We start from the raw sequence: 12,972 nt of genomic DNA on the forward strand, positions 1-12,972 counted from the left end.
AACCCACACATCTTTGGACACTAAGGGGCAATTTAGCATGGCCAATCCACCCTAACCTACACATCTTTGGACACTAAGAGGCAACTTAGCATGGCCAATCCACCTAACCTACGCATCTTTGGACACTAAGGGACAATTTAGCATGGCCAATCCACCTAACCTGCACATCTTTGGACACTAAGGGGCAATTTAGCATGGCCAATCCACCTAACCCACACATCTTTGGACACTAAGGGACAATTTAGCATGGCCAATCCACCTAACCTGCACATCTTTGGACACTAAGGGGCAATTTAGCATGGCCAATCCACCTAACCCACACATCTTTGGACACTAAGGGACAATTTAGCATGGCCAATCCACCCTAACCTACACATCTTTGGACACTAAGAGGCAACTTAGCATGGCCAATCCACCTAACCTACGCATCTTTGGACACTAAGGGACAATTTAGCATGGCCAATCCACCTAACCTGCACATCTTTGGACACTAAGGGGCAATTTAGCATGGCCAATCCACCTAACCTGCACATCTTTGGACACTAAGGGACAATTTAGCATGGCCAATCCACCCTAACCTACACATCTTTGGACACTAAGAGGCAACTTAGCATGGCCAATCCACCTAACCTACGCATCTTTGGACACTAAGGGACAATTTAGCATGGCCAATCCACCTAACCTGCACATCTTTAGACACTAAGGGGCAATTTAGCATGGCCAATCCACCTAACCTGCACATCTTTAGACACTAAGGGGCAATTTAGCATGGCCAATCCACCTAACCTGGACATCTTTGGACACTAGGTGGCAATTTAGCATGGCCAATCCACCTAACCTGCACATCTTTGGACACTAAGGGACAATTTAGCATGGCCAATCCACCTAACCTACACATCTTTGGACACTAAGGGACAATTTAGCACGGCCAATCCACCTAACCTACACATCTTTGGACACTAAGGGACAATTTAGCATGGCCAATCCACCCTAACCTACAGTCCTTTGGACCATGGGAGGAACCAGAGCACCTACAGCAAACCTACGCAAATATAGGAGAGAAGGTGCAAAGTCCGCACCGACACACAGACACCCGAGGTCGGAGTCAAAGAACAAAGAAAATTACAGCTCAGGAACAGGCCCTTCAGCCCTCCAGGCCTGCACTGACCCTGCTGTCTGGCTGAACTAAAAACCCCCTACCCTTCCGGGAAAAAGGACATCACTGAATCAGATGGGTTCTCACAGCAACTCACAATTACTGCTATTAAATTAATAAATTCTACAGCTGGGTCCGGGATTCGAACCTGACTCTCTGAGCAGGTCCCTAACCTGTCACAGGCCGGATCATCGACACAGATGCCATCATCTCACGTGAGAACACCATCCACCAGGTACACGGCAAACACCCTTGCAACTCGGCCAACGTTGTCTACCTAATACGCTGCAGGAAAGGATGTCCCGAAGCATGGTACATTGGGGAGACCATGCAGACGCTACGACAATGGATGAATGAACATCGCTCGACAATCACCAGGCAACACTCTTCCCTTCCTGTTGGGGAACACTTTGGCCTCTGACATTCGGGTAAGCGTTCTCCAAGGCGGCCTTCACCTCAGCGCAGAGCAGAGACTGATAGCCAAGTTCTGCACAGATGAGGACGGCCTCACCCGGGACCTTGGGTTCATGTTGCACTATCTGTAACCCCCATGACTTGCCTGAATTTGCAACATCTCACTCACTGTCCTGTCTGGAGACAATACACGTCTCAAACCTATGCCATCTCCACTCACATTGTCTGCATCTTTAATCAGGTTAGCTGTAAAGATTCACATTCTAATCAGTATTCTGTAAACTGTGTGTGTGCCTTCTCTGATCAGAACCCTCCACACACCTGACAAAGAAACAGCGTTTCCAAAAGCTTGTGGCGTTTGCTATCAAATAAACCGGTTGGATTTTAACCTGGTGTTGTGAGATTTCTTACTAAGTTATCGCTCAGCCAGGGGAGCAGGGCGAACCCAGGTCCCTGGCGCCGCAGGGCAGCAGTGCCAACCATCAGGTGGTTACTCAAGTCTCCCCGCAGGGCGACATCTCATTCTGCCAAAGCAATGCGGGGGTGGGGGGCGAAAAATGCTGCCTCTAACATGCACAGGTAGCGAGAGGTGCGAACTGCTTTTCCCAGACAGCACGGTAGCACAGTGGGTGAGCACTGCTGCTTCACAGCGCCAGGGTCCTGGGTTCGATTCCCGGCCTCGGGTCGCTGTCTGTGTGGAGACTACACATTCTCCTCGTGTCTGCGTGAGTTTCCTCCGGGTGCTCCGGTTTCCTCCCACAGTCCAAAGATGTGTAGGTTAGGTGGATTGGCCGTGCTAAAATTGCCCCTTAGTGTCCAAAGATGTGCAGGTTTGGTGGATTGGCCATGCTAAATTGTCCCTTAGTGTCCAATGATGTGCAGGTTAGGTGGATTGGCCATGCTAAATTGTCCCTTAGTGTCCAAAGATGTGCAGGTTAGGTGGATTGGCCATGCTAAATTACCCCAAAATGTCCAAAGATGTGTGGGTTAGGTGGATTGGCCATGCTAAATTGCCCCTTAGTGTCCAGGGATGTGTAGGTTAGAGGGATTAGTGGGTATAAGATGTAGGGATATGGGGGTAGGGCCTGGGTGGGATTGTGTTTGGTGCAGACTCGATGGGCCGAAGGGCCTCTCTTTCTGCACTGTAGGGTTCTATGATTCAAAAGGCATGTTTAATAGCAAGTTGTACTGCCAAAGTGACAGGTTCTGGCGAACTGGCTTCTTTTCTCTGCCGTGACGAGTGACCTACTGGGTCCAATTAGTTTTAGTTAATGGATTGTGCCGTTGAAGCAGCCATGGCCCCCTCAGCGCTTAATAATTAAGAGATATTTTTAGCTCCCGACCGGCGTACTGTTCCTCAACTCTGCAAGAGCAGCCGGCAAGAGTGACTGGTCCCTCGCCCCTTGCACCAGGAGAGAAGAGGCAAAACGCACCTCGTTTCGAGCGTGCCCGGCTCTCTGGCGAGGGCAGGATACGATGTGGAGATGCCGGCTTTGGACTGGGGTAAAACGGAAAGAAATCTTCAAGTCCAACAGGGTCAGGACAGCCGGATGATACCACCGTAGTGGGTCGGGTCTCAAGCAGGCAGAGTACGGGAAGGAGACTGGCCGTGGCTGTCACCAGTGTAATAATCCAGAAACTCAGCTAATGTTCTGGGGGACCCGGGGTTCGAATCCCCCCCACGGTAGATGGTGGAATTTGAATTCAATAAAAAATATCGGGGATTAAGAATCTACTGATGACCCATTGTGGGAAAAACCCATCCGGTTCCCTGGAAATCTGCCATCCTTACCCCGGTCTGGCCTACACGTGACTCCAGAGCCACACAGCCAATGTGGTTGGCTCTCAACTGCCCCTCCCAGGGGCAACTAGGGATGGGCAATAAATGCCGGCCCACTCCAGCGACACCCGTGTCCCAGGGATGAGTAAAAAATAAAGAGAAAAACCTAGGGGCAGAAAGTGTGAGAGAGCCCATTCCTCATGTAATGCAGTGCAGAAGGAGGCCATTCGGCCCATCAAGACTGCGCCAACTACAATCCCACCCATGCCCTATCCCCATAATCCCATGTATTTACCCTAACTTGCCCCCCACCGACATTATGGAGCAATTTAGCATGGACAAACTGGACCTGTTATTGGGGAATGAGCCTGGCCAGGTGGTTGATGTTTCGCTAGGGGAGCAGTTTGGGAATAGTGAGCACAATTCAGTAAGATTTAAGATACTCTTGGACAAAGACAAGTGTAGCGCTCAAGTGAAGGTGCTAAACTGGGGGAAGGATAATTACAACAATATTAGGCAGGAACTGAAGAATGTAGATCGGGGCGGGCAGCTGTTTGAGGGCAAATCAACATAAGGGTGGCACAGTGGGTTAGCACTGCTGCTTCACAGCTCCAGGGTCCCGGGTTCGATTCCTGGCCTCGGGTCACTGACTGTGTGGAGTTTGCACATTCTCCTCGTGTCTGCGTGGGTTTCCTCCGAAGCTGGCAGAGTTGAGGACTAACTACTGTTGATCTAACTGCCTTTAACTGCTTCAGCTGGTCTGACCCTGGCCCTAGCTCCAGCGATGTCCCTTGGAGAAGCTGTTACTCTGGCCTCTATACTCGTGCCGAGCTCACAGTGTTCTCACACCAGGGTCGGTCTGAGATTGTTAACAACAATAAATTCAAATCTGAATAGCTGGTTTTTAAACAGATAGGCTATTAGAATATACAACAGCCTGTTACCAAGGCAACACTGCTGCTTGGCCCGCGAAATAAATGTCACAACTTAGAGTTGCCCCTTAGTGTCCAAAGATGTGCAGGTTAGGTGGATTGGCCATGCTAAATTGCCCCTTAGTGTCTAAAGATGTGCAGGTTAGGTGGATTGGCCATGCTAAATTGCCCCTTACTGTCCAAAGATGTGTAGGTTAGGTGGATTGGTCATGCTAAATTGCCCCTTAGTGTCTAAAGATGTGTAGGTTAGGTGGACTGGCCATGCTAAATTGCCCCTTAGTGTCCAAAGATGTACAGGTTAGATGGATTGGCCATGCTAAATTGCCCCTTAGTGTCCAAAGATGTGTAGGTTAGGTGGATTGGCCATGCTAAATTGTCCCTTACTGTCCAAAGATGTGTAGGTTAGGTGGATTGGCCATGCTAAATTGCCCCTTAGTGTCTAAAGATGTGTAGGTTAGGTGGACTGGCCATGCTAAATTGTCCCTTAGTGTCCAAAGATGTGCAGGTTAGGTGGATTGGCCATGCTAAATTGCCCCTTAGTGTCCAAAGATGTGCAGGTTAGATGGATTGGCCATGCTAAATTGTCCCTTAGTGTCCAAAGGTGTGCAGGTTAGGTGGATTGGCCATGCTAAATTGTCCCTTAGTGTCCAAAGATGTGCAGGTTAGGTGGATTGGCCATGCTAAATTGTCCCTTACTGTCCAAAGATGTGTAGGTTAGGTGGATTGGCCATGCTAAATTGCCCCTTAGTGTCTAAAGATGTGTAGGTTAGGTGGACTGGCCATGCTAAATTGTCCCTTAGTGTCCAAAGATGTGCAGGTTAGGTGGATTGGCCATGCTAAATTGCCCCTTAGTGTCCAAAGATGTGCAGGTTAGGTGGATTGGCCATGCTAAATTGCCCCTTAGTGTCCAAAGATGTGTAGGTTAGGTGGATTGGCCATGCTAAATTGCCCCTTAGTGTCCAAAGATGTGCAGGTTAGGTGGATTGGCCATGCTAAATTGCCCCTTAGTGTCCAAAGATGTGCTGGTTAGGTGGATTGGCCGTGCTAAATTGTCCCTTAGTGTCAGGGGAATTAGCTAGGGTAAATACAGGGGGTCATGGGGATAGGGCTTGGGTGGGATTGTGATTCTGCAGGATTCGATGATTCTTTCAAAGATAGAGGGGGTGAATGGCCTCCTATGCCAGACGCTCAGCGTAACCAGGTGCCTTCCTCCAGCTTTTCCAGAGAGATTTGATGTTGTGCTGTGTGCTGAGGCTGCGTTCAGGCCTGTGCTCTGGTTCAAACCTCCCCTCGCAGTATCGTTTCAGTTTATCATCCAAAACCACCAAACAAAAATAGAAAGGAGCAGCCGCACGGTGATTAAATAATTAATAAACCTTTGCCTTGAAGCAGTGCCTTCATTATTTATGCTTTGAAAGTTGGTCAACAGTCTCCTCAGCCCGCCTGCCAATGCTGCAACTCTGGCCCTCTCTGATTCCAAAGGAAAAACAGGGAATCCAACGCGGATAAGGTCTTCCCTGAAAAAGTTGCGCTGGAGCCAGGAGTTCTCCTCGAATGTGTTTGTCCAAATCTCGTTCCTCACTTTCAAACCAAGATGCCATCTATCAAACCCAACTCAACTCTCAAAGACCAGACCCTCCGGCAATGTCCAATGTTGCTCCCAATCGGGGTGGCTGCCCCTCAGCATCACATCAAATGGCAAACCCTACGTCACACCGGCAAACACTTCATCACAACACAAAACCCTTCCTCACAACACCAAACCCTTCATTCCAACACCAAACCCTTCATCACAACACCAAACCCTTCATTCCAACACCAAACCCTTCCTCACGACACCAAACCCTTCATTCCAACACCAAACCCTTCATCGCAACACCAAACCCTTCATCGCAACACCAAACCCTTCGCCGCAACACCAAACCCTTCATTCCAACACCAAACCCTTCGTCACAACACCAAACCCTTCATCACAACACCAAACCCTTCATCGCAACACCAAACCCATCATCGCAACACCAAACCCATCATCGCAACACCAAACCCATCATCGCAACACAAAACCTTTCATCCCAACACCAAACCCTTCGTCCCAACACCAAACCCTTCATCACAACACCAAACCCATCATCCCAACACCAAACCCTTCGTCCCAACACCAAACCCTTCCTCACAACACCAAACCCATCATCGCAACACCAAACTGTTCATCAACACCAAACCTTTCATCACAACACCAAACCCTTCATCTCAACACCAAGCCCTTCATCGCAACACCAAACCCTTCATCGCAACACCAAACCCTTCATCGCAGCACCAAACCCTTCGTCACAACACCAAACCCATCATCGCAACACCAAACCCTTCATCACAACACCAAACCCTTCATCACAACACCAAACCCTTCATCTCAACACCAAACCCTTCATCACAACACCAAACCCTTCATCTCAACACCAAACCCTTCATCTCAACACCAAACCCTTCATCCCAACACCAAACCCTTCATCACAACACCAAACCCTTCATTCCAACACCAAACCCTTCGTCACAACACCAAACCCTTCATCACAACACCAAACCCTTCATCGCAACACCAAACCCATCATCGCAACACCAAACCCATCATCGCAACACCAAACCCATCATCGCAACACGAAACCTTTCATCCCAACACCAAACCCTTCGTCCCAACACCAAACCCTTCATCACAACACCAAACCCATCATCCCAACACCAAACCCTTCGTCCCAACACCAAACCCTTCCTCACAACACCAAACCCATCATCGCAACACCAAACTGTTCATCAACACCAAACCTTTCATCACAACACCAAACCCTTCATCTCAACACCAAGCCCTTCATCGCAACACCAAACCCTTCATCGCAACACCAAACCCATCATCCCAACACCAACCCCTTCATCGCAGCACCAAACCCTTCGTCACAACACCAAACCCATCATCGCAACACCAAACCCTTCATCACAACACCAAACCCTTCATCACAACACCAAACCCTTCATCTCAACACCAAACCCTTCATCTCAACACCAAACCCTTCATCACAACACCAAACCCTTCATCACAACACCAAACCCTTCATCTCAACACCAAACCCTTCATCTCAACACCAAACCCTTCATCCCAACACCAAACCCTTCTTCCCAACACCAAACCCTTCATCACAACACCAAACCCTTCATCTCAACACCAAACCCTTCATCACAAAACCAAACCCTTCATCGCAACACCAAACCCATCATCGCAACACCAAACCCTTCATCGCAACACCAAACCCATCATCGCAACACCAAACCCTTCATCGCAACACCAAACCCTTCATCGCAACACCAAACCCATCATCCCAACACCAAACCCTTCATCGCAGCACCAAACCCTTCGTCACAACACCAAACCTATCATCGCAACACCAAACCCTTCATCACAACACCAAACCCTTCATCACAACACCAAACCCTTCATCTCAACACCAAACCCTTCATCTCAACACCAAACCCTTCATCACAACACCAAACCCTTCATCTCAACACCAAATCCTTCATCTCAACACCAAACCCTTCATCACAACACCAAACCCTTCATCTCAACACCAAACCCTTCATCCCAACACCAAACCCTTCTTCCCAACACCAAACCCTTCATCACAACAACAAACCCTTCATCTCAACACCAAACTCTTCATCACAAAACCAAACCCTTCATCGCAACACCAAACCCTTCATCGCAACACCAAACCCTTCATCACAAAACCAAACCCTTCATCACAACACCAAACCCTTCATCACAACACCAAACCCTTCATCGCAACACCAAACCCTTCATCGCAACACCAAACCCTTCATCACAACACCAAACCCTTCATCGCAACACCAAACCCTTCATCGCAACACCAAACCCTTCATCACAACACCAAACCCTTCATCACAACACCAAACCCTTCATCGCAACACCAAACCCTTCATCACAACACCAAACCCATCATCACAACACCAAACCCTTCGTCGCAACACCAAACCCTTCGTCACAACACCAAGCCCTTCGTCACAACACCAAACCCTTCATCACAACACCAAACCCTTCATCACAACACCAAACCCTTCATCCCAACACCAAACCCTTCATCACAACACCAAACCCATCATCACAACACCAAACCCTTCGTCGCAACACCAAACCCTTCATCACAACACCAAGCCCTTCATCACAACACCAAACCCTTCATCACAACACCAAACCCTTCATCTCAACACCAAGCCCTTCATCACAACACCAAACCCTTGATTGCAACACCAAACTGTTCATCAACACCAAACCCTTCATTCCAACACCAAACCCTTCATCACAACACCAGACCCATCATCGCAACACCAAACCCTTCATCACAACACCAAATCCATCATCGCAACACCAAACCCATCATCGCAACACCAAACCCTTCATCTCAACACCAAACCCTTCATCTCAACACCAAGCCCTTCATCACAACACCAAACCCTTGATTGCAACACCAAACCCTTCATCCCAACACCAAACCCATCATCACAACACCAAACCCTTCATCACAACACCAAATCCATCATCACAACACCAAACCCTTCGTCACAACACCAAACCCTTCATCGCAACACCAAACCTTTCATCACAACACCAAACCCTTGATTGCAACACCAAACCCTTCATCACAACACCAAACACTTCATCCCAACACCAAACCCATCATCACAACACCAAACCTTTCATCACAACACCAAACCCTTCATCTCAACACCAAACCCTTCATCTCAACACCAAGCCCTTCATCACAACACCAAACCCTTGATTGCAACACCAAACCCTTCATCACAACACCAAACCCTTCATCCCAACACCAAACCCATCATCACAACACCAAACCCTTCGTCACAACACCAAACCCTTCATCGCAACACCAAACCCTTCATCACAACACCAAACCTTTCATCACAACACCAAACCCTTCATCTCAACACCAAGCCCTTCATCACAACACCAAACCCTTGATTGCAACACCAAACTGTTCATCAACACCAAACCCTTCATTCCAACACCAAACCCTTCATCACAACACCAGACCCATCATCGCAACACCAAACCCATCATCGCAACACCAAACCCTTCATCGCAACACCAAACCCTTCGTCGCAACACCAAACCTTTCATCACAACACCAAACCCTTCATCTCAACACCAAGCCCTTCATCACAACACCAAACCCTTGATTGCAACACCAAACTGTTCATCAACACCAAACCCTTGATTGCAACACCAAACTGTTCATCAACACCAAACCCTTCATTCCAACACCAAACCCTTCATCGCAACACCAAACCCATCATCGCAACACCAAACCCATCATCGCAACACCAAACCCTTCATCGCAACACCAAACCCTTCATCACAACACCAAACCCTTCATCACAACACCAAACCCTTCATCGCAACACCAAACCCTTCGTCCCAACACCAAACCCTTCGTCCCAACAGCAAATCCTGTGCTCAGTGCCAAATAATCATTAGGAGACCAATCCTTCAGCCCAACTCCAACCCCGCAATCCAACTCCGGCCGTTCGTTGGTTTCCTCTGGGTGATCTAGTTTTCAACTGCTGTCCAAGACATGAACTGGTCATGTGCATTGGCCGTGCTAAACTCTCCCTTGGTCACCCGCACAAGCACCAGACTGTGGCAACTGAGGGAGTCTCACAGTAACTTCATTGCGGTGTTAGTGTAAGTCAACTTGCGATACTAATAAATGTAATTTTAAACTTCAAAAACTTTCAGCGAAGGATATCCGCCATCCTTACCACTCCCCCAGGCCTGGATTGGCCATGCTAAATTGCCCCTTAGTGTCCAAAGATGTGTAGGTTAGGGGGGATTGGCCATGCTAAATTGTCCCTTAGTGTCCAAAGATGTGTAGGTTAGGGGGATTGGCCATGCTAAATTGCCCCTTAGTGTCCAAAGATGTGCGGGTTAGGTGGATTGGCCATGCTAAATTGTCCCTTAGTGTCCAAAGATGTGCAGGTTAGGTGGATTGGCCATGCTAAATTGCCCCTTAGTGTCCAAAGATGTGTAGGTTGGGTGGATTGGCCATGCTAAATTGCCCCTTAGTGTCCAAAGATGTGTAGGTTGGGTGGATTGGCCATGCTAAATTGCCCCTTAGTGTCTAAAGATGTGCAGGTTAGGTGGATTGGCCATGCTAAATTGCCCCTTAGTGTCCAAAGATGTGCAGGTTAGGTGGATTGGCCATGCTAAATTGTCCCTTAGTGTCCAAAGATGTGCAGGTTAGGTGGATTGGCCATGCTAAATTGTCCCTTAGTGTCCAAAGATGTGTAGGTTAGGTGGATTGGCCATGCTAAATTACCCCTTAGTGTCCAAAGATGTGTAGGTTAGGTGGATTGGCCATGCTAAATTACCCCTTAGTGTCCAAAGATGTGTAGGTTAGGGTGGATTGGCCATGCTAAATTGCCCCTTAGTGACTCCAGAGCCACAGCAATGTGGTTGACACTCAACTACCCCTCCAAGCGACGGGCACTAAGAGCCGGCCCAGCCAGCGACACCCATGTCCTGACAAAAACGCGGAATAATACTCTCAGAAAGAAATCTGATGTTTGACAAGAGTTTTAAAAAAAAAAATTTGCACAAGATATTGACAAGAGGGATGAATTAAAACGTGCGCAGGAAGTATAAAGGCAGATTGTAAGAACCTTGGCAAGCGTGTAAAAATAGAAAGATCTGTCAAATGAGAGGCAGGGCCCTCTGAGACAGAAACTGAGAGTCAGAAAATGGCAGAGACATTAACTAATCCTTTGTATCTCTCTTCACAGCGGAGTACACAAATAATATTCTGGAAGCAATGGGAGACCGAATGTCTAATTAGACTAAGGAACCTAATGTAATTAATATTTGCGAAGAAAACCTCCTGGAGATATCAGTATGACGAAAAGTGCCACCAGCTCTGCATCCCGTAGCCGACCGCCCAGGGTTTACAGGGAGGTGGATGGTCACAGAAGTTAAAGTTTATTCAAGAGCGTCACAAGTAGGCTGGCATTAACGCTGCAATGAAGTTGCCGTGAAAATAGTCCAGTCGCCACAGTCCGGCGCCTGTTCGGGTACACTGAGGGAGAATTTAGCATGGCCAATCCACCTAACCTGTACATCTTTGGACACTAAGGGGCAATTTAGCATGGCCAATCCACCCTAACCTGCACATCTTTGGACACTAAGGGACAATTTAGCATGGCCAATCCACCTAACCTACACATCTTTGGACACTAAGGGGCAATTTAGCATGGCCAATCCACCTAACCTACACATCTTTGGACACTAAGGGGCAATTTAGCATGGCCAATCCACCCTAACCTGCACATCTTTGGACACTAAGGGACAATTTAGCATGGCCAATCCACCCTAACCTACACATCTTTGAGACACTAAGGGGCAATTTAGCATGGCCAATCCAGCTAACCTGCACATCTTTGGACACTAAGGGACAATTTAGCATGGCCAATCCACCTAACCTACACATCTTTGAGACACTAAGGGGCAATTTAGCATGGCCAATCCAGCTAACCTGCACATCTTTGGACACTAAGGGACAATTTAGCATGGCCAATCCACCTAACCTACACATCTTTGAGACACTAAGGGACAATTTAGCATGGCCAATCCACCGAACCTGTACATCTTTGGACACTAAGGGGCAATTTAGCATGGCCAATCCACCTAACCTGCACATCTTTGGACACTAAGGAGCAATTTAGCATGGCCAATCCACCTAACCTACACATCTTTGGACACTAAGGGGCAATTTAGCATGGCCAATCCACCTAACCTGCACATCTTTGGACACTAAGGAACAATTTAGCATGGCCAATCCACCTAACCTGCACATCTTTGGACACTAAGGGACAATTTAACATGGCGAATCCACCTAACCTGCACATCTTTGGACACTAAGGGGCAATTTAGCATGGCCAATCCACTTAACCTGCACATCTTTAAAGTTTATTTATCTGTGTCATCAGTAGACGTACATTAACACCACAACGAAGTTACTGTGAAAATCCCCGAGTCGCCACACTTCTGCGCCTGTTCAGGCAACACTGAGGGAGGGTTTGGCAGGGTCAATCCACCGAACCAGCACGTCTTTTGGACTGTGGGAGGAAACAGGAGCACCCAGAGGAAACCCACGCAGACACAGGGAGAGTGTGCAGACTCCAGACAGTGAGCTGAGCCGGGAATCGAACCCGGGTCCCTGGCACTGTGAGGCAGCAGTGCTATCCCACTAGGCTGCCCTAATTTCTGATAAAGATCTGGGAAGTGAGACATTGCTGAGTTACAGGGCACTCTACAAGGTGAATCCACGAGTCCTTGATCAGTTCAGAAGGCAGATCACTTTTGGATTCTCTGGGTAGAAAATTATGAGATAAGAGTTACATCGGAACATAAGAAATAGGAGCAGGAGTAGGGCCATCTAGCCCCTCGAGCCTGCCCCGCCATTCAATAAGATCATGGCTGATCTGAAGTGGATCAGTTCCACTTTCCCGCTTTCTCCCCTGTCTATCAGAAACCTATCTACCCGTGACTTAAATATATTCAGCGAGGCAGCCTCCACCACTTCAACGGGCAGAGAATTCCAGAGATTCACCAC

This window comes from Carcharhinus amblyrhynchos, unplaced genomic scaffold, assembly GCF_965287045.1.
Source record: "Carcharhinus amblyrhynchos unplaced genomic scaffold, sCarAmb.v2.hapA chromosome_162, whole genome shotgun sequence".
In the NCBI taxonomy this organism is placed as follows: domain Eukaryota; kingdom Metazoa; phylum Chordata; class Chondrichthyes; order Carcharhiniformes; family Carcharhinidae; genus Carcharhinus; species Carcharhinus amblyrhynchos.